This window comes from Peromyscus californicus, unplaced genomic scaffold (assembly GCF_007827085.1).
Source record: "Peromyscus californicus insignis strain IS unplaced genomic scaffold, ASM782708v3 Scaffold_17__1_contigs__length_78620276, whole genome shotgun sequence".
Classification (NCBI taxonomy): Eukaryota; Metazoa; Chordata; class Mammalia; order Rodentia; family Cricetidae; genus Peromyscus; species Peromyscus californicus.
This window is the reverse complement of record NW_026294469.1, coordinates 64,677,864-64,705,032: the sequence shown is the minus strand read 5'-3', so window position 1 is coordinate 64,705,032 and position 27,169 is coordinate 64,677,864. Positions and strand designations below refer to the sequence as shown.

At 51.2% G+C, this 27,169-nt stretch overlaps 1 protein-coding gene across 2 annotated transcripts in view; it reads right to left on the bottom strand.

Moving 5' to 3' along the window:
* The window catches only part of Zbtb7c (zinc finger and BTB domain containing 7C), a 335,995-nt gene that overhangs the window by 110,741 nt on the left and 198,085 nt on the right, over positions 1-27,169 (bottom strand). Inside the window, exons 1-2 of one of the 2 annotated variants that reach the window (XM_052742571.1) lie at positions 22,184-22,258; positions 21,625-21,686 (exon numbers count right to left, since the gene is read on the bottom strand). The gene's annotated coding sequence lies outside the window, so the exon portion shown is untranslated. Of the gene's footprint in view, positions 1-21,624; positions 21,687-22,183; positions 22,259-27,169 lie in introns of those variants that run through there. The other variant, XM_052742570.1, reaches the window with a different exon arrangement.

Sequence of the window (27,169 nt, the reverse complement as noted above, 5' to 3'; positions counted from 1 at the left end):
CCTGCCCTTGGCTTGTGGTCAGAGGGGGTAGAAGATGCTGAACCGTGAGGCCCCGGCTGTGTTTGCATAGGAGGCCACTTGGGGTGTTGCAAATCTGGCAGTTAGGTGTGGGGTTGCACCTGAGTGCAACCTTGAGAAATGTATTTCTCCTCCCTGCACAGTGATGATAATCACGCAGAGCCAAAGCTTGGGTTAAATGAGATCGTGTGGGGATGGTCCGGGGAAGCATTCAGCACACAGTATGTGTCTTCCAGAAAGTAAGCAGGGCTGGAAAGAAGGTGGAGTTGGGAAGGACAGGTTCCCCGCTGCTTTATTGGAACAGGAAGGAGGCCGAGCTCTGTGGTGTGGATCAGCGTTTAGGGCCATCTCTGAGGTCAGTGGGAAGGCAGATCTCAGATATTCTTGGGAGATGACAGGGGATGTGCCCTTCAACTGGCTCTCACCAAAGCTAGGTGGTCGCAGGCACTGGGCTCATGAAGGAATGATGCTGTCCCTCCGTCAGTGACTAACAGGCTGTTTTATTGCCCTGGCCCCCCCAACACTTGGCCACCTCTCATCCTGGCAAAGGAATAAAAGGGCAGTTGGAACATCCGCCCTGTGTGAAATCTCTGCCTTCTACGGTACTATGACCTGTTTGCTGCCCTGGGCGGTGGCTTTCTGAGGGGAGCTTGGAAGACCCTGTATTTGAGATGTAGGTGGGGATGCTGAGCTACAGCCCTCCTCACTTCCTGAAAGTGTACTGCTGTCAGAGCTGGAGGAATGTAGGGGAGAAGGCACCCCTTAGGGTGCACTCATTCTACTGCGGGGGGTGCTTCCGAGAGTGAGAAAGGCACCCTGAGCAGCAAGCAACCGTCCTCTGGAGGATGGTGATGGTGGACAGTGGACAGCAGCCCCTGCCAGTTGAGGGGGATTAGCCTTTGTGATCACCGCTGCAGGCTCCACGAAGAGAGTCCAAGGGCACGGGGCTCTGAGTACTGATATGCATTTTTATTCTGCAATAATTTTCATACTGAGTTCAAGAGGTACCAGCTCCAAGTACATAAAACCAAATCAAATTAAATTAATTGATTTTATTGAAACCTGCGGCAGTTGTATTCAAGCCCGCAGCTAGGGGCATGACCCTCATGAAATACCAAAGGGGCTTTCGAAATAATTAAATTAATCACACCCTGAGTTCTGCACAAGGGCCTGCTTCTGTGCTCAGAGGCAGGCGTGTTCCAGTCACAGCCACAGGCAAAGGGACAGGTGGTTACCACTCAACCAAAAATGAGGGGCTTCCGATGGGAGGAAGCCCAAGACCCAGACCCCTCACTCCGGGATCTGCCTTGGTTACGCTTCTAGCTTACATATTCTCATGCACAGAGAATTACACCAGCACTCACATTCCCACACTCACATTCCCACTTGTACACCCACCAGCTGGAACACCCCCGTCCTACGGTTTGCCTAGCTTGGCTCCGGCCAAGTGCTTTCTACCTGCCTCACCCCCACTACCAGGCAGGACTCACATGACTCTCCACTCTTTAATTCATTCAGTCCTCACCACAGCCCCTGTCCCTCTCTCTCCCGTTGGAATCACTGACCTTTTTGGGGGGGACTGGGTGTCTGTCTGTAGCTCTGGCTGGCCTCCTACCTCTATCCCTTGAGGCTAGGATTACAAGCATATGCCACCATGCCCAGCTTGTCTTTATTTTAAAGAGGAAGATACTAAGGCATGGAAAGCTAGACCAACTTGCCTAGGCCACCCACTTGGTAAATGATCCAGGACTGCTTCCTGATTACTTCCCACGTGAGAGTTCCACAGGCTGCCATGCCGATTCACAGTGGTGTCATTACCTCTTGTGAAAGCATCTCCTCACTGCTAGGGGCCCCATGATGGGGTGCAAGGGTCACTGGCCAACCCTTCACTGTACAGAGGAAGGATTTTGTAAACCAGCAAGATAAAGTACATGTCCCTTGTCACAAATCAATTTAGACAGAGTAGGTTGCCCCCTGCTGGTGCCCAGCTCTAGCTTCCTGGGACCCTTGTAGGTTCCAGTCACTCCTGTGTTTGGGGCTAAGTTAACCTTTAGAGACCTGAGTGTCTGGGGATGGGGGAGTCACCCTGTTGAGTGGCCCACAACAGTGGCCTACACAGCCCTTGCTCTACCCTGCCTTACTTAACCTGCCTGGCCACCTGAGGAGGCAAGGCCCATGTTCCATCTTTGTATGGCCAGATTCCAAAGTCCACTCCTATTCCTTACCAAATCTCACTACCAAATGCTCTGGCCTCAAAATAGAGCCCTGGATGCCGGCCAGCACACATCCCCTCCCTAAGTCTGTGAACTTTAATGTTTAGCATTAATGAGTGGTACAATCATCAAAACCAAGACAGCTACTCTTCTTGGAGGCCTTTGTGCTGCTCCGGGCCTGGTGCATAACTGCAGTTCCTCTTCAGCCCCTTAGCAGGTTCATTTTACAGGTAATGAAACTGGTAAAGGGAGGTGGGTGGCCGGCCCAGGACACAAAGCTAGTGCTGGGTGGGGTCCGGACTCAAACACAGGTGTCCTTTCCTTTTGAAAATGACCAACAACATGATCTCTCCAGTGCACTCGCCTCCATCTCCCGCTGTGCTGGCTAGTTTTGTGTCGACTTAACACAAGCTAGAGTCATTTTGGAAGAGGAACCTCAACGGAGAAAATGCCCCCCCCCAAAAAAAAAGATTGGCCTGTGGTGCATTCTCTTGATTGGTGATTGATGTGGGAGGATCCTCACTTACCGTGGGCAGTGTCATGCCTGGGCGGGGCGGAGGGGTCGTTCTGAGCCGGGCGGTGGTGGTGCACGCCTTTAATCCCAGCACTCGGGAGGCAGAGCCAGGCGGATCTCTGTGAGTTCGAGGCCAGCCTGGGCTACCAAGTGAGTTCCAGGAAAGGCGCAAAGCTACACAGAGAAACCCTGTCTCGAAAAACCAAAAAAAAAAAAAGAAGGCAGGCTGAGCACGACATGGACGGGGAATAGACCATTAAGAAGTGGCTCCTCCATGGTCGGTCTCTGCCTCAGTTCCTGCCTTGACTTCCTTCCACGATGGACTGTGACCCCACATTGCTTTTGGTTGGGGTGTTTTTAATCACAGCGATAGAAACCCGACCTAAAACAGCTTTTGAGAAAGGGTCTTGCTGTGTAGTTCAGATAATACTTGAACTCAGTCCTTGTGCCTCTGCCTCCCGAGTGCTGTGATTTACAGGCATGTACATGTCTGGCTTTTCCCCATATTTTTGGACCTGTACTCTTTGTCTCTTTTTTAGGATAATAACTTTAAACCTGTGGTGAATATAAAGGTTTAAACGTTGCTATTTGGACCACTCTAAGTGTACAACTCAATGCCATTGAGTACACTTACAGTGTTGTATGGCTGTTATCACTCCTGCCAACTCATCACCCCCAACGGGCTGTATCTGTTAAGCAGTGCCTTTACTTCCCCCTCCCCCAGCCCTGTTTGCTTCTGATACCCTCCATCCCTATGAGCCCACTGTCCTAGATGGTCCATGTAGGTGGACGCACACAGCATCAGTGACAGCCTCCATCCCTATGAGCCCACTGTCCTAGATGGTCCATGTAAGTGGATGCACATGGTATCACTGCTTTGTTTCAGCAGACCAGGTTCTGCTACAGCAGGAGTCCCCAGTCTCTCAGGCCCTTAGTGTCTCACCTGCCAAACAGACCCAGGAACCAAATCTAACCTCCCCATCAGGGAAGCCACCTTGAGGAACACCATCCTGAGAGGGCCAGTGGTGGGATCTGGAAGTCCCTGGTTCCTCAAAGACAAGAAGTGGTTTTGTCCAGAGTCATAGCAACAGGAATGACGGCGGCGAAGCAGCAAATGAAGGGGAGGGAGTCTCCGGCAGGAAGACGCAGCACTCCCAGGGCACGGGTACCAAGCTGACGCAGGCCAGGACCAGCCTGGTGCTGACTGTACTGCCTGCAGCACTGAGTGATGGTTTTGCTTAAGTGGGCCTGAGAGCTGCTGTCTGCAGAAAAACAAGCCCTTCGAGACTCAGGGAAGCCAGTTATACCTACTGAGCGCCTCTGGTACACTGAACAAAAAGGTAGCTGGCTTGTATGGTCAGTACTGGACCCATGACGTAGAAACAGCACTTACTGTTTCCTTTCTCGTTCATCAGGAGCCACGTCCCGCACTTCAAGGTCCAGGCTGAGCTGACACAAATTCCTGCCCAGCCTGATGATCTTCAACCCACCCTTCTAGCAACACGGCCTGTGCCAAGATCCACAACTGACCATTTGCAGGTGGCACTGTGACCGATCCCGCTTTGGCCAGAGGAAACACCTAGAGCCTCCTTCTACCCTCACAAGCCTCACACCTATTCCTGAACTCCAACCCCCTTAGCAAACTCTCACGGACCTGTGATCTGCTGCAGGCCACAGCCACAAGTCCATCCTCCTGCTTCCCCTCCCAGGGACTGGCCTACTCATTTCCTCTGCCCTTTTCAGCCCTTGGCGCCAGGGGCCGGCTATCCTGAGCCTTTGGCTGAGTGCCTTCCTCCTTCCAGCTGCTCCTTGACGGGGGCTCCATCCAAGTTAACTGTTACCTAGCCCTGCGCACACACACACACACACACACACACACACACACACACACACACACACACGGGCATGGGCACGGGCACACCCTGAAAGCATGGGGCACTAAGACAAAAGAGCTCCCAAGGCTGTGACTCAGCACAGATCCAACACCAGAGTTACCTGCTTGGTTGGTCAGGAACCACTGACCAACCGCTGGATTGAGCTGGAGGGAGGGAAGGTGGGGAGGGAAGGGGGAGGAAGGGAAGGGGCTGATAACAGACTCTAGATCTGTGGGTCTGAGATGCTTTTTGAAGCAGTCCTTCCAGCCTTACCAGAAATAAGTAAGGATGAGCCCCAAGAGGATGGAAAAGTCCTTTTCTGGTCACCCACGCATCTCTCATCCTTTGGAACAGGGCAGCAGCCAGGGTTCAAGGTTCCTTTGAGTAGATGTGAGGGCAATTACCGCAGAGCTCATACAATCACACTGAATGGTATGTTTGAAAAGATAATTTTCTGTGTTCAGCTCGCGGGGGGGGGGGGGGGGGGGGGGGGGGGGAGTTTCTCACAGAAGCAGCCACAGGCAGATAAAGGTGCCGCCCACATCATAGGGTTTCAGGAGGGAGGGGAGTGAAGAGGACCACTCAAAAAGAAACCAGGTCTGCCTGTGAGCTGACCTCAGTGACTAGGGAAACAACCAGGAAGCTGTCATGGTCAGGATTCGCTTCACTGAGCATATCATTAAGCCCAGACCCTCGGGAAGCCAGGGCAGAGCCTGGCTCAAAGCATGAATAGGGGTGAGGGCCACTCTGATAAGATGTGCGGACCTCCTGTGTGAAGGCTGCTGCAGGACAGCCCCGGGGAGGGGTGTGCATGCTGCAGGACGGCCCCGGGGAGGGGTGTGCATGCTGCAGGACGGCCCCGGGGAGGGGTGTGCATGCTGCAGGACAGCCCCGGGGAGGGGTGTGCATGCTGCAGGACGGCCCCGGGGAGGGGCGTGCATGCTGCAGGACGGCCCCGGGGAGGGGTGTGCATGCTGCAGGACAGCCCCGGGGAGGGGCGTGCATGCTGCAGGACAGCCCCGGGGAGGGGTGTGCATGCTGCAGGACAGCCCCGGGGAGGGGTGTGCATGCTGCAGGACAGCCCCGGGGAGGGGTGTGCATGCTGCAGGACAGCCTCCTTCAGAACAGCCTCCTTCAGGACAGGACGGCCTCCTTCAGGACAGGACGGCCTCCTTCAGGACAGGACGGCCTCCTTCAGGACAGGACGGCCTCCTTCAGGACAGGACGGCCTCCTTCAGGACAGGACAGCCTCCTTCAGAACAGCCTCCTTCAGAACAGGACGGCCTCCTTCAGGACAGGACGGCCTCCTTCAGGACAGGACGGCCTCCTTCAGGACAGGACGGCCTCCTTCAGGACAGGACGGCCTCCTTCAGGACAGGACGGCCTCCTTCAGGACAGGACGGCCTCCTTCAGGACAGGACGGCCTCCTTCAGAACAGCCTCTTTCAGGACAGGACAGCCTCCTTCAGGACAGGACGGCCTCCTTCAGGACAGGACGGCCTCCTGAAGTTTGCAGATCTGGGATGGCAAATGTGTAGCTCATAGGGAAAAACTATGATGTGACAAATATAACACATCTGGGCTCAAAGCAGAGGAGATGTTAAATATGACAGATAAAGGTTGGAATTGATAAGAAACTTTTTTTTAAAGATTTATTTATTTATTATGTATACAGTGTTCTGCCTGCATGTAAGTCTGCAGGCCAGAGGAGGGCACCAGATCTCTTATAGATGATTGTGAGCCACCATGTGGTTGCTGGGAATTGAACTCAGGACCCCTGGAAGAGCAGTCAATGCTCTTAACTGCTGAGCCATCTCTCCAGCCCATAATTTATCTGTTTTTTTTTCTTTTTTGGTTTTTTGAGACAGGGTTTCTCTGTGTTTCTTTGCGCCTTTCCTGGATCTCGCTCTATAGACCAGGCTGACCAGGCTGGCCTCGAACTCACAAAGATCCGCCTGCCTCTGCCTCCCAAGTGCTGGGATTAAAGGTGTGCGCCACCACTGCCTGGCAAGAAACTCTTAAAAACCAACGGGGGAAACAAATATAAATGCCCACTGATTCTCAAACTAGGAGCTGGGGGTATAACTCAGTGGTAGACAGCTCACGGCATGTTTGAGGCTTCCATCTGAAGCATGACAATTATTTAACTGCTTATTTTTGATGTTTTAAAATATGAAAATAACTGTTAAGTGCATATGAAAAAGGGGGGATGGGGACAGGTGACTGTTCTGGATTACATTACCTGGCCTGTGAGACCTCAGGAAAATCATTTTCCCTGTGTGGAACAGCTTCTTATTATTTAGGAATATTAATTTCCATTAATATTTTAATGGAAACCAAATCAAGAATGGTATTGGTCTTGTGACCTGTGCACCAAAAATGAAAGTGGTTTCTGATCACCCCCTCCCGACATCCCTCGGAGGACTTAGTACACTTTCTCCTCCATCCTTGCTGATGCTGGACACTGATCAGAAACAGGACTCTGTATCTCCTCTGCTGTGGACCTGAGAGCAGAGGAGGGAATTGGAAAGTAGCCCCTGAGCAGCCATGATAAGTGTTGCCACCGGCCCAGGATTCTGGACCTGCCACTTTGGGGTCTACCTGCACCCCAGGATCTGCTGTTCAGGTGGTTGCCTGAGGACTAGGGAGCAGGCATAGAGTAAAACTTAGAAAGGAGAGGAATAAGGGAGAGGCTGTGCTGCCAGGCAGCTTGATTTGAATCTCTGCTCTCCCAACTTGTAGAAGCACACTGCGACCCCCGTCTGTCAGTCTCCTCTGCCATAAAATGGACTTATCCTGTGCACCTGGGACATGTCCCTACCAAACCATTGGGCACACTTCAGAAAGAGCCTGGCCATGCTCTTACAGAACTGCTTTCTCCCCACACCAAACACACACACACACACATACATACACACACACACACACACACACACACACACACACACACACACACACACAACCAACCCTGCTACCTACATGAGCATGACCTAGAGGGTCTCTGGAGTGTCACTAAAGGGACAGGGGACCCAGGGCTGAAGTGCTGGACCAAGGTTATGGTCTCATCTGTAGACTTGCAGTGTTTGGTCAATTGTCTCACACACAGAAGCCACGGAATAGTATCTATACAATGAATGGATGAGATGTACGAATGAGGATGGCAAGGGTCAGGGAGGCGAGGGACTTACTAGAGCTCTACAGGACCCTAGTGACCCAGATAGGTTGGGAAGTCAATCTTTGTCATGGTTATAATGGAAAGAGATAAGGCAGCCAAATACAATGGCTCGTGGCGTCTTCTGTTTGCCAGGAAAATGCCCACTCTGCACCTGCTTTTCCTTAGAATGCTCTTTGGGGACAATGAACTGTCTGTCTTTCCTGTTGTGAGGAAGAGACTCTGTTTCCTGACTCCATCTCTCTTCTCACTTGACAACTATCTTAACCTTTGCCAAAATACAACTGAACGGCCATTCCATCCCCTAGTCATTGAGAGCCCCATGTGAGCATGGCTCACCCAAAGACCCCTTCCCCCAGCAAACCCGAGAAAGATAGCGGCCAGCCATCACGGGTGCCTGTGTGATGGAGTGTTTGGGTGCTTTGCTGCTTCACCGTGCCTGGGAGTCAGCAGACCTGGGCCCTGCTGTGACATCCTTAATGAACTGGATTACTGCGAGCATCCTGTGCCAGGCCTGGCTCAAACAGAATCTAGCCTTCAATTTGGGGGATGTCTTGGTCCGTCGGGGGTGAACAGGGACTTTTTATCACAGCTCCCGGGTAGGGAGGAGATGACATTTCTAGCATTCAGGCTTGCTTAGATAAGAGCAGAGGCTGGTGAGCGCCATCTTCACAGAGAAGAGTTGGGTCAAAAGCGTCCGAGAGACAGCAAGATGAAGAAGGACATCCTACCGGGGGAGCTCGCCAAGGGGCAGACACAGGGATGACCATTTCTACACCTGTTCTCTTGCATCTTAGCAGATGCATTGGTTGGAAGGACAGGGGTGTTCTCTTGCTTAGAGGGAGCCAGTTAATGCGGTCCCCATGTATCCACACACAGTTCAAAGCCTCCACAGGTACCTGACAGGGTTTTCTGCTCCAGTTCACCTCCCCTCCCATCCCATGGCCATTCTCTGTCCTAACAGATGACGGAAGGAAGAGAGAAGATCTGATGTGGCTCTAGGGACTTCCTCTTGCTGCTTTCCGGGTGTGCCACAGGAGTGTGGTGCTTCCCTTGGCCCAAGCACTGCATTCCTAGGGCAGCTGCCTTCCCGTCTTGACTCAGCACACAGACTGCTCTCGACATTGAACTCAGTGCCCAGCTGGGGGTGGAGCATAAGAAGATGGGATGTGGGGGATGGGGGTGAGCAGGGTGGCGTGGCGGGGAGTTCCATTCTTTTGTCCCAAATCCCTGTGGCATCAGATCTCCCTGGCACTTTCTCTGTCCCTGCCTGAGCCCATGGAGCTTCAATGTCCAAGGCTCCCAGGCTTGGCCACACGCTAAACAAGGGAAGAGAGCTGCCCTTGTAGCCTCTTTCCCATGCTGGATGTACCCACCCCCGAGGAGGACGACCCGGGGCACTCTAGCATATCTTGTGTGGTGGGGATCTCGAGAACTTGAGAACATAGCAACGGGTACCTCTAGATTCCCTTTCCCACAGTGCCCCATGTCCCCTACTTTAGAGGGCCCTGCCTCTCTGTGATCAATGTCTCAGAAATGTCCTTCAACAAGTTCTGGGCACTAATCCTAACTTCATGGCTATAAGGACTGGGACAAGCCACTCTCCTTGAGACAGGAGAGACTGTTAAGTGTGATGATAGAGACACTGTAATCATTACCACAGACTAGCCCCAGCCAGCTGGATAGCTCTTACAGAGGTCTAAAAAGTGGCCCTCAAGTGTCAGCTTGCCCCCGTGGTCTGTCCTGGAGCACAGGTGCATAGCCCCTCTCCGTGAGTGAAAGAGAAGAGTTGGGTCAGCTGGTAAGCTGCTGTTCCAGGCACTTACTGCTTTGTCTGGTGCAGGGGCCCTGCAAGGCAGAGATGCCAGCGGACCCTGTAGTGAATGAGGAAATAGAGGCTCAGGCAGGGTACATGGCTGCCCTGAGGCCAACCAGCAAGAGTCAGGTCAGAGTTCAAGGTCACTCCTTCCTGTCCAGAAAGACTGTGATCTCTTCATTTGTGGCTGGGGGTTCAAAGTGGAGTAAGCGCTGTCCCACTTCACAACTTCCTTTGAACCAAACGAGACATAGCAAGGAGTGCTAAGGCCATAGACATGCAGGGGGCATGCAGAGGGAGATGGTCGGCCGTTCTCCCCTGGAGTTGGACCGGCATTTGGGACAGGCTGCAGAGCCATGCCTAGGACAGGGTGAGGCTGGGGAAGCTGGCAAAGGAGTCTGAAGCGTTGCCCTAGTGAAGAGCCCCTGGTGGGATGAGCCTCCCCAGCACCCATGAAATATATTGACACAGCCAGTTCCCCAGCTTCTGGCATGGCCGGCCGCAAGGTAGGGTGGGGAGACTGGGGGTGGGGTGTGAGAAATCTGCCAGGATGTTTAATTCTCATCAGGAGCTGCAGGACTGAAGGGGGCAGAAGGGTGAGAGCACAGTCTTCATCTGCCCTTCCCCCCTCCACTAAGCTTCTGGAAGATTCTGCAACCTCTTGGCCTTCATCAGCAGGAGCCAGGGGAGCAGATAAGCCAGCTCGAAAGGACACAGTGGCCACATTGCTGGAGACTTATTATTTTTCTCACACACTTGATTGACATGACCCATGGGGCCACAGAGAAAGGCCTTCACTGGGCTATTTACTAGGTCCCTCACCGGAATTGGGGGAGAGGATCATTGAATCCCTGGGGTCTTGGGTAAGCCTCCCTCGGACAGCCTTGGGTACAGAAAGCACCAGAATCCGCTGCTTCCCTGGCTCCTCTGCCAGCTCCCAGCTCTTCCCTTGTTTTCTGTTGTGGAGATGGGTCAGCCCTGTACAAGGAGAAGTTCCCACTCTCAAGGCTGTCTAGCAAGGCCTCCGACAGAGACAGAGAAGCCAGGAGCTGGAGGAAGGAAGAGCCTGCCTGTGAACAAAGGCTGAACTGACTGGAGGCCACTGACTTTCTGTGAGAGTCCTATGCTTTAGTCCCTAGCTCCTGCTTCAGCAAAATGTGTGTGAGACCCCTCCTGCTAACTCTAGCTTTCTCTAGTCCTTGACCAAGGCCCCTTCTCCCGAGGTGTTTCTAGACCTGACTTGATCTAAGCTTGCTTCAAGTCCTGGGAATGCCGGGCAAGAGCTCTACCACTGGTCCCCTGCCCTCTCTCCAGCCCTTGTATTATATTAGCTTTCTTGTCCAGCCGTGTGATGTGAATAGGTGAGTGTCATGGGCATTGGACTTGAAATCAGATTAAGAAAATCACTAGGTCCCTCAAAACACGAGAAATAATTGTCGAAGCGCTCTAAGCAAGTCTAACGGCGATGGAAATGGTTTCAATCATTATCTTATTTAATTTTGACATCAGCTCTGGGAAGAGGCTACTTTCATTCTCGTCTCTCCCCACTGGGCTCTAATTTCTTTCTTCAGTTTGCAGTGATTTCCCACCCCCTTTGGGATAAAGTCCAGGGACCTCCCACCCATCTTTCCAGCACCACACTATTCCCTCACTCCTGACCTCCTGACTTGGCCAATGTCTGACGTCCTGGCTGCTCACTCTGCGGTCTCATTGTTATTCAGGGACTCTCCTCTACCATTCCACAGCTCACAGCCTGTATAAAGCTCACCTGCAGGTAGCTGTCCCACCCCTGGGTAGCTGCCCCACCCCTGGGTAGCTGCTCCACCTCTGGGTAGCTGCCCCACCCCTGGGTAGCTAAGGCTTTCAGAGGGAGTCCCTCCTTAAACATTGCCTTATCCCTGACCTATCCTTGTGTTTCTCACCAGTCCAAAGGACATCTTCCTCCTCCAAATGCCCCTGCCACTGGATGGCAACAGGGGTTATGTTTACCCCATGTAGCTTGCTTTCTTGTGCCAAGTACCCATGGCTGCAGGGCAGGGACCCATGCTTCCTCTGTCCTTTTCCTAAAGCCAAAAATATTTGGGCTTCAGCGTCTCTACACTGAATTCTCTCTCTCTCTCTCTCTCTCTCTCTCTCTCTCTCTCTCTCTCTCTCTCTGCCCTTCACCCATCAGCTTGAGGATACAAATCCATCTTTTAGAATTAATCTTAAAATTATGGTTTATCTTTTCAGTGAAATATGTAGCTACTAAAAACTGTGTTTGTACATAGATAAATTCTTCTATGGCTTGGGTACATGATGAAGTTTCCCCACTGTAACTACAAATACAGAGGTAAGACAAGATTGAATATCACACACACACACACACACACACACACACACACACACACACACACACACACACATACACACACACACACACGGGGGAGGTGGGGGACATGCACACCAAGCCCCATGGAAAGCAAAACTAAAGGAAAATAATAAACCAAGAGAAAAAATTTGACACAGACATCATAGACAAAGGCTTAATACTAATATGTATAAAAGGTTTCTGAGCAGGTTGTATTTATATACTTAGGTTAAGTAGGGGTATGTGTGTGTGGGAACACAAAAAGAGACAAATGATTTCAGGGGGTGGGTGCTACATAAGAGAGATTTGAGGGAGGAATGGGAAGGGGGAGAATAATACCATCATATTTTAATATTTAAAAAGTGAAACATTTTCATTAGAAACCCAAGGAACAGAGATCTGAAAGCACAGAGATCTGGTGGAAAATGGCTAAAAGTAGTCTTGGAAAGACGAAGTGGCATGCTTTTTCTTATATGCTTACAAGTATGTAAATAAGGGTTTGTGAGGGTGGGCGGAGACTGTGAAACTAGGCAGGGGATCCTGAGAGGGGGTCGGGAGGTGTTGAGAAAGGCCTGGGAGGGCAAAGGTCACATGTCACAAAAATGGAAAGGCAGCTCCTGGGAGGGGGGGATATACAAGAGAAAGGGAGGAGAAGGGGAAGAAAGTGGGGGAAAGAATCAATAAACCTAGATTTTGTTTGAAAAAAAAATGTGATGATGAAATCTAATCCATTGTAATCTAATAAAAAGTGACATGAGGCCAGGCGGTGGTGGCGCACGCCTTTAATCCCAGCACTCGGGAGGCAGAGCCAGGCGGATCTCTGTGAGTTCGAGGCCAGCCTGGGCTACCAAGTGAGTCCCAGGAAAGGCGCAAAGCTGCACAGAGAAACCCTGTCTCGAAAAACCAAAAAAAAAAAAAAAAAAAAAAAAGAATTCCAGGGCAAACTGGGTATGCATGGGTGAATGGACGGTAGGAGAGAATGACTTCTGGCAGACTGCTGCCTCATCAATGAGAAATGGGAGAAGGCAAGAGTTATGTAATGGAAAATTGGATGATAGCTAGGCAGGGAGCCAAAATCAACCTCAGCAAGGAAGAAGGCTCCTGAGTGTGTCTACATGGCATTCTCCAAGAAGAGGGCCTGTGCTGGGAGGCAGAGGTGGGAGGATTGAGATTTCATGGCCAGCCTGGGCTACATGGAAAGACACTGTCTCAAAACAAACACACAAACAAAATCACCCAGAAAGATGGGAGCTGTGCAGGATTCTGGCCCAAAACACAACCTGGATCTAATCACAAAGAAACATTAGATTAAATGGGGAATTCCATTTATCAAAAATGAGGGCATCATAGTCTTCAAAGATGTCAATGTCATGAAAAACAAAGTCTACAAAAATGTTGCTGCCCAAAGGAGGCTAAGGAAAACAGGTTAACACCCAACCCTCAGGGAGATACTGCAACAAGGCCAGTGTTATCTGACAATAATGAAGTAAGTGGCGGGTTAGGCGAGAGAGTATGTTCACATTAAGTGTGACTGCGGCAGGGGATTGGCCTTCTATCACAACACATCCTGGGCAGGTTAGGGCTATGAAGGGCTGTGGCGTATTTACCATATCCTCCTATGGTCTAGAAATTATGCATGGTTGTACATCCAAGTGTGTGTGTGTGTGTGTGTGTGTGTGTGTGTGTGTGTGTGTGCGCGCGTGAGTGTGCGCACGCATGCATGTAAATGGTAGACACGATATAGACGGCACAGTAAACATCTGGGATATAAGGATACAAAGGGACTATTCTTATTTTTAGCCCATTCTTTTGTAACTTAAACTATTCCTAGGTTTAAAAATATATAAATGTATGTCCCAACCTTAGTAAGGCACTCCTTCATCTAGGAGCAGGCTGTCCTCAGCTAGGGGACAGTTCTAGATTCAAGCTAGTCTGGTTGGACATGTGGCCTTGGAGAAATGGCCACTCTCGGGGGTCTCTGCCCCTACTTCTGTGGGGTGATGCTCACTTAAGGGCACTTGGGCAATTTTTAAAAAGCCATCATACCTGCAAGGGCTGAGCTCAGGCCAGGCCGAGGAAGGGTGGCCCCACTGCCAGATTTCACTTGGCAGCATTGCGTTTCATCAGATGTGTTCATGGTCATGGCGGAGAATTGTCTACCTTTCCCAGAAGCACTTGGGATCCCAGAACAAGGACCTGTTTAGGGCTGGCCTTTGGCTGGCTTCCACCTGGCAAAGTTCCATTGTGGGGCCGTGGGCCTCTGCCAACCCTTAGGAATGCAGGCCCTTGCACTCTGGCCTTGACCTACACTGGTTCCCACTGGCAACATGCTTTTGGGAGTGGGGTGGTTGATTTGCCTCAAGGCTGCCCTGGACTCTGTGGGCCTCTGCAAGGGTACTTGAATCCTCACTATGGGCTCCTTCATGGGAGGAGACAATGAGGCATTCCAGCCTGGATTCATTTATACCCCACTGCTTCTCCCAAGGGAACCCTCTGTACCAGTACCATTGCTCCCCAGTTCCTCCTAAAAAGAAGTGACAGGTATGATCTCCCGAAAACAGGCTTGCTTGCTCTCCTCTCTCTCTTTGGGGGCCTGGAATTCTCCTGGAGGCCTTTAAATTGGTCCTCAGGCCAGGCTTGCCCTGCTGAGGCCTCTGGGTATAGTGTCTTCCTGGCCCATCATTTAGGGGTCAGTATGCTGGGCTGTATTGCATGTGTCCTTCTGCCCTGCTCGTCACCTTCCTCCAGTAGACTCTTTGTCCCCAAAGGCAGGCCACAATCATGGGGGCTTCCTGATGATTCGGCAATAAGGAAGAAAGCAGCAGAGGCCAGAGCGAAGGTAGGATGTTTAATGCCTTGTCTCCCTTTCTTCAGGCTGGCTCTGTCCTTGGATTAGACACCACAGCCCAGGGAAGGAGGCCCCTCCTCATACCCTTCCTGACCCTCCTGGCAGTATGCCTCTCCCTGCTCACCTCTTCTGTCCCAGGAGAGACAGCACCTCATTTTAACAGTCCCGGTGGCTTCACTGGGTCTCATGAATCCCTCCACACCTGGAACTGGTCTCTGACCTCAACTCCTTTCATGGAGCCCACTCTGAGCGTGCCATTGGGTTCCTGATGCCCTGACGCAGATGGACACCTATGGATATACAGTTCCTCCCATAGGAATATGTGGATATCTGTGCAGCAGCCTAGGTGAGGAGATCCACCTGCAAGACAGTATGTGCTACCCAACAAACGCCAGGGCTGCCACTCCAGGCCTCCCTCTAAGGAGTACTGCTTTCCAACTTCATCTTTTCATGACTTACTGTTCACCGGGAAGCCCCAAGAAGGATTGACAAGAGAGCAAAGTTGGTGGAGGAATGCCTTTCTTCTGGGCCAAACTCTTTGTTGGGAGTGCTTTAGGAATCAGATTCAACAGGGGTGTGGGCATGTGACTGAGCTTGTCCTTCAAAATTGGTTCCGAGAGACACTTGGGGCTTCTTATTATTCATCTATTAAAATCAAGATATTAGCTAATGCCTGCTGTGTCCTTAGAGCAGGCCTGGCAGCTTCTCTGCTGCATTACCTGTTTGAAAGTGGAGGGGGCCTTTGATGGGATGCCCCTGTCAGGTCTATTCTGTCTCTTGCCCTGTGGCAGAGACACTGTCAGCTCCAGGACAAAGCAGTGGAGCTAACAGCATGCCCCACTGTGCCAGGACTCACCAGTGAGGTGGCCTCGAACTTGCTTGGCACTGGAGCCCCTCAAGGCAGCAAGGGAGCAGCCAGGATGACCCTCCTGGTCCCAGGAGGGTGGACTCCCACATCCAAGGCCAACAGTGATTTAGAAATAAGTAGATAGAGACCAGAGACCTTGCTTAAAAATCAGAACTGCTGGACAGTGTTCTGGCTCTCCTTTGCAGCCCTGTCTCTGGAAGGCATGGCATCATGCAGATAAATTACAGTCCAGTGCAAAGAATCAGTGTCTCGCATTCGGAGCCCAGGCCATCACCAGGTCATAGGACGATTGTGAGACCTTGGCCAGCGAAGGGCCTTGCTGGTCCCGTGGAGGGACTAGCTCATGAGGGTTCCCCAAGTGAGGATGGCTGAGCAGGGCTTTGTGCCAGGTGGCCTGGGTCACTGACTAGGCACATGCACGTTAGGGGATTTTTCAGTGAGTTGAGGAGCAAGCATTGTCACGGGGCTGCAGGTAGCTAGCTGGTGGAGACAGGATTTCCAGGGTCAAGCTGGTGGGCGTAGGGCTGCTTCTCAGGGGAGGTGGGATGGACGGGGGCCAAGCATGGTGAGGACAGTGAAGACAGAAAAGCGCCAAGAAGAACAGAAAGTCTCAGAGATCACGGTGGTAGGGACAGAGGGAGAGTCAGGAAAAAGGTCAGAGGTCAGGCTGGAAGGATGCTGACTACAAGCCGGCATATGTCTCTCTTCCCTTCGTTTCCCCAAGCAACCCTGTTTGTTATTAATCTCCCTAGACTGGTCTTGTTGATCAATGTTGATTCCCGCCCCCCCACCCCCCACCCCGCACACCTGTTCCTATTTCAGATGAAAATGTATTATGAAATCATTCCATTCTGCTGGTGATTACCATGGCAATCAGGCATGCTCGCTGACAGGCCAGCACTTCTCTTGAAGACAAGATTCTGCTGATAGGCACTTTCATGTCACTGACACCTGGCTGGGGAGGAAGGGGAAGGAAGGGACACGGGGTGAGGCTGGAGGATGGTGTCCTTTCCCAGGAGACCCAGGCAGCTAGGTAGCACAGCCACAAGGGACTTGAGGGGTGGTATCTGCAGGAAGATGGGGGTTGGGTCAGAGGGTGGGCAGGCTAGTGGTTGGCCAACCACTTGACACACAGCTGAGAAGAGCCTCAGAAGGCACAATCTAAAGGCTATACCTCAGCTACCCGCACCCATGGGTAGACACCTTGACTAGACCACCATTCCAACCTCCCGCCGCTGTGGCCTCCTGGGACATCACAAACACGTGACTGTTGTTATTGTTGTTCTCTGCGATAGGATTATGGTGTAGGGTCTGATGAGAGCCCAGGTGGTTTCACATTGTTTAGTCCTGATAGTTTGAGTTTGAAAAGGTTTCAAGCAGATGACTCGGCTTCATTCAGATCCTGTTCTACCACTTAGCGACTCTCGGGAAAAGTTAATTAGCCTTTCTGTGCCTCTGACATTAAAGGCGGATGCTAAACACTTCTAAAGTACATGGTTGCATGGATCAAGTCTGCAAACCCATTAGAGCAGTGCTGGTGCATAGGAAGCCCTCCATAGTCAGACACTGGTATTCTTTAGTCACTTCTATAGTGTTATAGGGAGGGCGGGGAGGCCAGGCCATGGGGCCAAGGGGACAAGAAAGTCTGGCCTTATTCACTGATGCTAAGGAAACTTTTTTCTTTCTTTAAAATTTTTGTTTGTTTGTTTTTTTGAGACAAGGTTTGTCTGTGTAGCCCTAGCTGTCCTGGAACTCACTTTGTAGACCAGGCTGGCCTTGAACTCACAGAGATCCACCTGCTTCTGCCTCCTGAGTGCTGAGATTAAAGGTGTGTGCACCACCACCTGGCTAGAAACTTATTTTGGATGCAGGAGTGCATGGGGCTGAGCAGCGTGAGAAAAGCATCCTTGCTTGCATCCACGTTTTTACACCTGCAGGACTAGCCCTGGGATTGGCAAAGTCTCTTCAGCTAGCGGAGCAGGAAGAGCGGAGGGGAACAGCCAGGAGCATGGACTAAGTGTAAACATTACTTCACCCCTTTCTCCTGTTGCCCTCCTTGGTGCCGCCCTCCTCTGAAAAAGGAGGAGCCTGAAGTGCAAGAGATCAGAGCTGACCCATAACAGCGGTGAACGAGACCGGAAGCCTGACTATCTTTCGGCTGTCTCCGAGGGATGTCCGTCTACAGCTGGTCTGTCAACCAGCGTAAGCTCGGTCTAGTCCACCTTCTCAAGCTGTCACCTCTTCACTCCAACTGCAGCTCTTGAAGCTTAGCCAAGGGCTTTGGCACACCCACACTCTGGAAGAGTAAGAATGTCCACCCTTTTTTTTTCTGGCTCCCCCATTCCCGAGTGCTCTCTGCGGGGGGTACAGCTACTGTAGGGTAGAACATTGCTCGGGCTGTTCTAGGCCCCACACTACTCCTTTTCATATCATGGCACTTGTCATTAACCACACTGTGTTACATTGCCATGGACACTGAGCCATGCAAAGCAGGTCAGGAGCCACCATGGGCGCTGTATTACAGAACCCACCCGCCAGAGGCAGTGACAGGCCATTATTCTGTGTCCTGCAAACTGCAGTGATAAGGAAACTCCACCAATTCGATCCTTTATCTTGTTGCAGGTTGAGGAAAGATATTATTTCAATCTAGATAATGATTCAATTTCTTGAACGGAAATGAGATTTTTTTTTCAAGTCTTCAAGGGGGTGCCACCAAAATCCCTCTTGGGACTAGAACAGGCCATGCTCAAGTTAGAAGATTTCTTGTAATTTAGAGAATATCCTGGGGGTGGGGGAGTGAACTGAGAGCAGGGAATTTGGCTGCAAGGGAGAAACACACAGGCTGGATCATGAAGAACACAAGTAACTGCTATAAGGGTTTTCATAAGCATTATCCCAAACCCATCAGACCTAATTCAGAAGATGGGTGTGTAGTGTGAGCAAGGAGCCTGGGATCCAGTGGTGTAGGACTAAGGACACACGAACCAGTCCAGCTGTGACAGGGCTGTACAGGTTTTTCATATCTGTCCATCACACGGTGGAGATCTGGGCCATTTTGCTGACAGATGGCCTCAATACCATGTTAGAGCTTCCTACCACAGGAAAGTGAAGGAGTCCACCCCATCCCTGACCAACTGTGCCTCCAAACTAAGCTCAAATCACCTCACCCAAGGAAATCACAAGGTGCTGACCATGCGGTTCATCCCTGTGCACTCTGGGAACATCAGGAAGCCATTAAGCAAGACGCAAATGACAGCAGGTAACATGTGCAGCAATGCCTCAGTGATTTGCACCAAATAACGAGTTTAGAGACATAATACATTATTTTAAAGGCTCGGGAATTCCAAGAGCTCTAGCACAGCATTCTCAAACTGTGTGATTGGCTTTCAACAATTATTGCAACTAGGGAGTGACTGTCATACCACTTATCACTTGTCATCTCACTTATCACAGAAAAAATTCTAAGGAGTTTGGAACATCTACAAAGCATGTATGCATTTGAGCCATCCCCCAGAGAGAGCAGTTTCCTCTCCAAAGACAGCTGAGTTCAAGTCACAAGAAGGTGGTCTCGTTCAATATGGCGCTATAGTAACCAGACTCGGGCATCTAAATCATGCTGTTGTCGATGTGAAAAGCAATACACAGCTGTAGTAACATTGGGTGTCTCTAGGAGAATGGAGGCTGGGGGCTAGGGATTGGGAAGGGGCTGTTTACTGGAGACTTTCTGGCACTTTCCAATTAAGAACCACGAGACTATCACCAATCAAGAATAAGACTTCAGTTAATAAAAGCGCACATTTTCAGTCCAGACAGATATCACTATTAGAGGCCGCTTCTTCAGTATCACTATCTCACATCATCTCCAGCGCATGCTTCTAAAACACAAAGGGAGTGGTAGTCAAGATGACTGCCAGGTCGTCAAGTGTCTGTGACACGTGGCTGTCTTTACAACAGAGATGCTAATTAGGCATGGAAGCAAATGCCACGGGCGCCAGGCCCAGGTCCTCTTTACCTACCAGCACGTGCCTACCCAGCTGCTGAGTGTATAGCATGAGGCTTTGCCTGGGACAGTCGCTGGACTCCTGGCTCTTTACTCAGGTGATGTCAGTAGTCACACTCTGTTAAACGGCTGAGAAGTAATGGGGCATATATATCCCGAGCCTTGTCTCCAACCCATACATCACCACAGTACTGTATATGGAACCGAGGAGACTCATCCTAGCATATATCCTTGATGGGAGCCTGGCTCTCACCCTTGCCGCCCTGTCTCCCTGGCAAGTGTTCTCTATTAATGTGTCCCATTGGGCCTCATACCATCTCAGGCTCCACTCCCAGGAAACTCTAACAGGTTGTTCACCAATAGCTGACTGCGGAGCCCTCTCATGTTAATAGACTGGCCCCTAGTGTTAGATGTGCACATGGCCTTCTGCTTTGGGGACAGCAGAATAACCACTGTCCTTCCTATCAGAGACCACTGGGGTGGTGTATTGCCTTTGAAAGCCAGAGACACAATACACTGGCCTTAGAAAGAAGATAATCCAGACAACAGGACCTGGGGACCATGCGACCATCATTACTCTGCTTCTCCAATGGGGGTACGGGCAGCCCCAGCTGGACCTTAATTAGAGAGATCCAGTGTCCTGCAGCAGAAGGTTGGGGTGAGTGTTTCAGAAGCGCCACATATCAGCCCAGTGAACCTGCACAGCCTCAGTGTTTCTAGCTTTACCACAGGAATACCTGGAATCTCTGTGGCGCTCTTGAGAGGCAAGACTGCGAAATGTGTGTAAGCAGCTAATGCTCTGTAAATACTACTTTGATTGGCCCCTCCCGCTGGCTTGCATTTCTCAGAGACAGAGATTTCAGTTGTCCCTCAGCCTGGGCGCCAGTGGCTCTCCAGGAGAACAAGCGCGGTCTTGGTGACGGTCCACTTAAAGCTTAGTGTGTCCCCAGGGCTGGCTTCATGGGTGAGAGCGGCCCTCAGTTATGGCTGTCTACCGATGGCTCTGTGTGTATTGGAGAGACACGTTCTAAGGCCTAGGGGAGATCTCAAACACCGGTTTCCTGTATCTACCCAGTGTTAATATGTGCTGATCTCCAGGTCAGTCTCAAGTTTGGTTAAAAAAAAAATCCACACAGTTATCTGCACATAATGGAACAGCAGACAAACTGGGCGAAATTTACTTTTATTTACACAGGTGAGGGATACTTTACTGCATGCTGGTTCTTCAAATCTAGACCCTTCACGGCTGAGCCGTTCTGGGCCCTCAGCACCTTGCCCAGCCTCAGCAACCTCTCCTCCACTCATCAGACCCCTTGCCTGTGCTGCCCTTCACAAAGGCCTCAGTGTGTTCCCTGGTGAGGCCTCTGCTCTGCCTCCCTCCCTCCCCTACAGCCCAGATCAAGTCTGTCGTTCCCCAGAGGGTTCTCCCTGACCACTCCCCATCACTGGAGTCTCTTTCTGTGCCATGGGAGCCAGAGCAGATCCATGTGCCCTTCTAGAAGGTTCTTTGTCTCACGCATCTCTTCCCACACTGATGACAGGATTAGTTTGACTCACTGCTCTGGGTTGAGCACACTGTTCTGTGGTGTGTGAAAGAACTGTTCCAACAGGGACACCCTAACAGCAAACTTAGAACAGGGCAGACCCAGTCTCTCGGTGTGGCGGGGTAGTCTCTCACTGCCCACTCACAGGTCCACAGTCACGGAGTTCTGTCTGGGGAGCCCCCAGGGGTGTTCTCTACTTAGAGGGCAGAGCAGGGTTCAGGGCATCCTCTTTCAACTTGATGCCTTACGTGAGTGGGACCAGCCCTGCCCAGTAAGAGGGACCTTCCAGAAGAATCCAAAGTCAATTCCACCCAGGTCACACAGTTCCTACCCTTAACAGGGGAACTGCCCAATTCCCAGAAACATTGTCAAAAACCACAAAACTCAACAAGCAAAATTCATACTCACAGGCACCGACTCCTTAGGCTTCAATCTCAGGCCACCGGTTTTTCTGCAAACCAGCTCATTTCCTGCAAAGAGAGGGACAGGCAGGGAGAAGCACATTAGCATCTGCTCTGGGTATCCTTCAAGCTTTCCTGGCTGGCTTCGGGCTCCACACCTTCTCCACACGTTCCTTCCTGCAGCACTCCCCTCCCCTCCCTGGGAACACCATGTTCTGTTGGGTGGGCGCCCCCACTCTTGCAGGCCTGTAGGCTCTGCCCACGCCGCCTCCTCCCGCTCCCGGCGCCCTGCCAGTCTCCGATTGACCACTGCCTCCAATTCCCTGAAGGCACTGGGCTTCTTCCCACTCCGGAGCCAGCGAGGCCTCCACTTCTGTAGCATGGGGTTGCCTAGCAACGGTGCGCGCGGGCTCAGAAGGCCCTCCTAAATTGGACCTCACAGCACAGGGCATCTCCTTGTACAGCTGCCTGCATCTTAACAATCTGCCTCTGAATAATAACACAATGGTAATTGCATTCATGGACCCCAAACTACATTTAAATAATGTTCAAGAGCTGACACAAACCAACAAAGGCCAGAAAATGCATCGGGGAGGTTGACTGCGAGGCCACGCAGGGACGCTCCGCTGTGGGAGGGAGTTGACACCAAAGACTTGAGTTAATGACAACGCTAACCTGAACTGTGAATTCTCCTGCCTTGTGCCCGAGCATGTCACCGCTGTAATGTAAGTTTGGGCAATTAATGCGAGGAGGTAGGGATGCCTCAAGACGGGGTGCCCTCTGGTTCTGCTGACTTGTACCCCAATTTTTGGGGGGACAGGGGAGGGAAGATTTCAGAGGAAAAGAAGCTTGAAAGTGAATTTTCTTGGATTTTTCAAACATGGCTAAACACCTTCTCTCTCTCTTGGTTTTTTTTTTGAGACAGAGTCTCACTCTGTAGCCCTGTTTAGCCTGGAACTCACTACGCAGATCAGGCTGGTCTCAAACTCCTGGGTACACTTCCTGCCCCTGCCTCTGAGGTGCTGGGACTAGACCATGTCACACTTAAATACATTTCAGAAGGTAAAGGAAGAACTTGGTAAAGCACAGAAGGAGACAATTGCCACATAACTGATGTATTTCAGGATGAGAAGAGAAGGCCCTTCGGAGTCACAGCCGTAGCTCAGGTTGATCATTTGAATGCCTGAAGGGACAAGGCACTCAGATTTGTGCGCCATGTTCAAAACAGACTCATTCCCAATAGCCAAAGATAGAGGCAACCCAAGTCACATTCACTGAGTGAATAATAAAATGTGGAAGGTATAATCATATGGAGAATATCATTCACCCCTCAAAAAGAAAGAAATTCTGATACATCTATACTATGGAAAAACCTCGAGGCCAGTCACAGAAAGACCATTTCTGCATAATTCCCCTTACTTGACAAGTCCATTTGTTGAGACAAAAAGTACGGTGGGGGGGGGAGGAGAGGGGGTTGGCAGGAGTGGCGGAGCTGGGGGGGGGGTATGAGCACAGAGTCCCAGGTAGGGAAGGGGAGGGAGCTCTGATGGGGATGAATACACAGCAATGTGACAAACTTAATGCCATTGAACTGCACACTCAAAAGTGGCTAAAATGGTAAATACTACACACACACACACACACACACACACACACACACACACACACACATTCTGTTTCAATTTTGGAAAATCCATCTGTAACACTGATGCAAAGCTCATGAGGTTCTTCAGGGCTTGAGTCAATCTTCATCTTGGAAATCAGAGTGGCCCATGTCACTCTCAAGCTTGAACAGGGTAGTGGTGGCCATACTGCTCAGGGCAGCTGACAGGCACAGGCCTGTGCCATGAGGTTGCACACAGGGCCAACATGCTGAGAGGCAGAGTCCTTCTGGGCATCTGCATACAGCATCTGCGGCCCTCTGAGGGAGTGGTTCTCAACCTGTGGGTCATGACCCTTTGGGAGTGAAATGACCTTTTCACAGGGGTCACCTAAGACCAAAGGGTTGCAGCATTAAGAAGGTTGAGAACCACTTCCCTAAGGACAGGGTTCCAGTGCATTTCCCCTTTGCCTGCCCTCTGTGCCTCGGCCCATTCTTCTGGGCTCACATCAAATCCCACATCCCTCAGGAGTCTTCCAGATTCCAGACCCCTCCAGTGTTGCTCTTTGCTGTAGCCTGCACTGACTGCAGTAGTCTTGCTTTACACTCTAGTCTGAGTGGTGCCCCTCTCAGTGAAGCCCTGAACGAAGGACAAGGACCTGTGCCTGCCTCAGGACCACACGTCCCGTTCCAAGAGCTCCTGGGCTCCTCTGCCTCCTTTAGAGGGGATGCCTGGCATGAAGCAGGTCTGAAGGCTGTGCTGAGCAGCCCTGAAACGCAGGACTCCAGGTAGAACCCGCTAGCAGCTGCCACCAGTGACTGGAAGGTGCCTCTCCGCAGGCAGCCCACAGTTGAGTATTTACAGGTCTGATTAATTTGGAAGGGTCATTACAGTGAATGGCTTCTCCAGGCAAGAATGAATAAACAGCATAGGTAATTTTTTTCAGTGTCCTAGATTTTCTTTTCTTGGAATGTGCTATAAGCCTTAAAACAGAGTGTTGGGGCGGGGGGAGAAAGAAGAAGAAGGAGGAGGAGGGGATTCTAAGGAGAGATGGGAGGAGACGGGCCACTGCTCTGGACAAGCTTTCTCTGTCTCCCTGTCGATAAATGAGGCATGATCTGGAAGATGCTTCCAACTCAAACAGATAATAAAATTATGGCTGGAGATGAGAATGAGGAAGGCGGCTAGTAACCTTCCAAGCTACACACTCTACCCCACCATTGCCCTAGTGCTAGACACCACTATCTGGGGACAAGGTGGCAGCCATGTCCCCCTTAGGACAAGACAAGGTTTGCAGTCATTTCACTGTCTTCCCGGACACTGACCCTGGTGCTTCCAAACTTATGACCTCGCTTCTCCTGGCTCTCATTTGATCATTAAAGTCCTCCAGACTAATGACTTGTTTTCCTGAATCTCCAGGAATGGCTGGAAACAGGCCAAAGGGCATCGTCTAGGCTCCAGCCCTCCAGCCCTTGGCTCTGTGACCAGTGGCCCTGTCTGTCAAGGCTGGCTGCGGCAGAACTGATGCCCAGCCTCTCCCAGACAGGCCAGATTAAATGGAAGGGCTGTTCACAGAGCAGAGAGCTCTGGCTCCAGTCGGCCATCCCAGGGAGAGAGAGACGGGGCTGGTGACTGTGGCTTTCTCTCATGGCTCTGTTTCCTGGTCATTGTAATGGCTTCCCTCTGTCTTGACACAGACAGACAAGGGAAGGATGGGAAGCCTGTGTCTGTCACAAACACACAGGTTCCTACTTCTGGAACACTCGTGGCTTTCAGTGGCAGTAAGATGAACTGTAAATTAAAATGAGACGAATAGTGGAGTTAACACTGATGTGAACAATTTCCCTTAGCTAACGTTTGGACGATGCTGTGTGGTTTAGTCTGGTCCCGTGCACTTTCCGGGCAGGCGAGTTAGCCTCAGCCCGTTCACTGAGTCCAAGGCCTGCTTCCTGCCAGGGATGCTGCCACAAGAAGTCCGGTTCTAGCCACACCCCGCTCAGAAAGCTTCCAGACAGGAAGGGAGCTGAGCTCTAAGCCTTGCTTAGAACCTTCCAGATAATGAGTGCTGGCCCAGCTTCATGCCATGACCTTTGACTCATTGGCCCTTTCCAAAAGAAACAAGATGTGCCTTTCCAGGGCTGGGCATCATGCAGAGCCCCCTGAAGACACAGCCTGGGCCCCCACCCTTTAGCCTGTCCTTAAGACCCCTGTCCTGGGAAGACTGTGTGGAGACTGGGGGTCAGCCAGTGCAAATTGGACATTTGTGTCCTTAAGGAAATGGCAGAACACAGACAATTGGCATGCAACACAAAAATTGGTATTGTTTTTGGAGTTGTTGTTGTATTTTTTTTTTTTTAGAGGAGAGATATCCATGCTTAGAGAAGTCTGGCAAATGCCCCCACTCAGCTCCTAAAAGCCCCTCAGAGAGGACAAATGCTCCAAGCCACACGGAAGACCAGACCAGAGCTCTGTTCACAAGCCACAGACTTGGGTGGTGAGTTCAAATTCAAGCCATGTCCTGCTGATTTTCCCCTCCTGTGACAAGCGTTAGCAGTCGATCAGCAGGGGCAAGCACGCCTTTGATGTTGGAAGGTGCATAATACAGGCACACACCTGCTGTGGGATGGTCTGTATGTCAAATGTGTTGCTGATTGGTCAATAAATAAATTACTGATTGGCCAGTGGCCAGGCAGGAAGTATAGGCGGGACTAACAGAGAGGAGAATTGAGAGAACAGGAAACTGGGTGAGAGAGACACTACCAGCCGCCATCAGGATAAGGAAGATGTAAAGTACCGGTAAGCCACAAGCCACGTGGCAAGGTATAGATTAATAGAAATGGATTAATTTAAGCTGTAAGAACAGTTAGCAAGAAGCCTGCCACAGCCATACAGTTTGAAACCAATATAAGTCTCTGTGTTTACTTGATCGGGTTTGAGCGGCTTGGGACTGGCGGGTGAGAGAGATTTACCCTGACTGTGGGCCAGGTAGGAAAACTCTAGCTACACACACCATTTAGGAACAAGTGTGGAGTGCCAGAGGCCACAGAAGTTCTATCAGATGACTGTTCCTGTGGCAGGGTCTGCAGCTCCAGAAGCTGTGACATCTTATGGTTATGACTGGACAATGGCCACTAGCCATCTGTGTGACCTTGGGTAAGTTACTTAACCTGTCTGTGCATTAGACTTTCAGTAGCCACTCCCATAGTTCCCGCGGAGGCGAGATCAGCAGCCACAGTCTCAGGCACCCACCACATGAGCTGGAAATGTGCACCGGCATAAAGACCTGCATGCCAATGTTTCTTTATACCGAAGACACCCACACATCCTTCAGGAAGCAGATGGGTAGATACGTAGCCAGTCCAGACAGCAGACTCATATCTGCTGGTGAGAAATGAGCTATCAGCTGTGAGAAGACAAGGAAAGGAGCCGAGAGGCATAAAGGAGCCTCCTAACCAGAAGGCAACTGTGCTGCATTCTGGGAAAGGGAGCAAACCCAAAGGTCATGGTGACTAGGGACTGCGGGAAGGAGGGAGGAACACAGCGGGAGCAGAGTGTTTCAGGGACAGCGAGATGTTCATATTTGTCAAAACCCACGGAACAAACACGCCAAGAGAGACGCTACTGGAGCTCCCAAGCCCAGTGGATGGCGGTTTGAAAGCCCTGGTGTCTGTTCACCATCTTAACTCTGGGAAGTTGGGCAAGAAGTGAGGAGAAAGAGGCCGCTGATTGGGTGCCCTCTGGGCTTCACCTCAAATTTTCCGGAATGGGGGCCTTGGATAAGCCCCCAAGTGGCTGTAGAGGGAACGCTGGGGTCTAAGCCATCGCACATAGTCCACGTGGCATGAGGCTGGTTTGGTTCCTTCTGAATCAATGAGGGTGGTATGTGGTGGAGAGGGGCTGGACATAGCCCTCTCAGGCCACTGAGTCCTCCTTCTATCCTTGCTTTGGGTG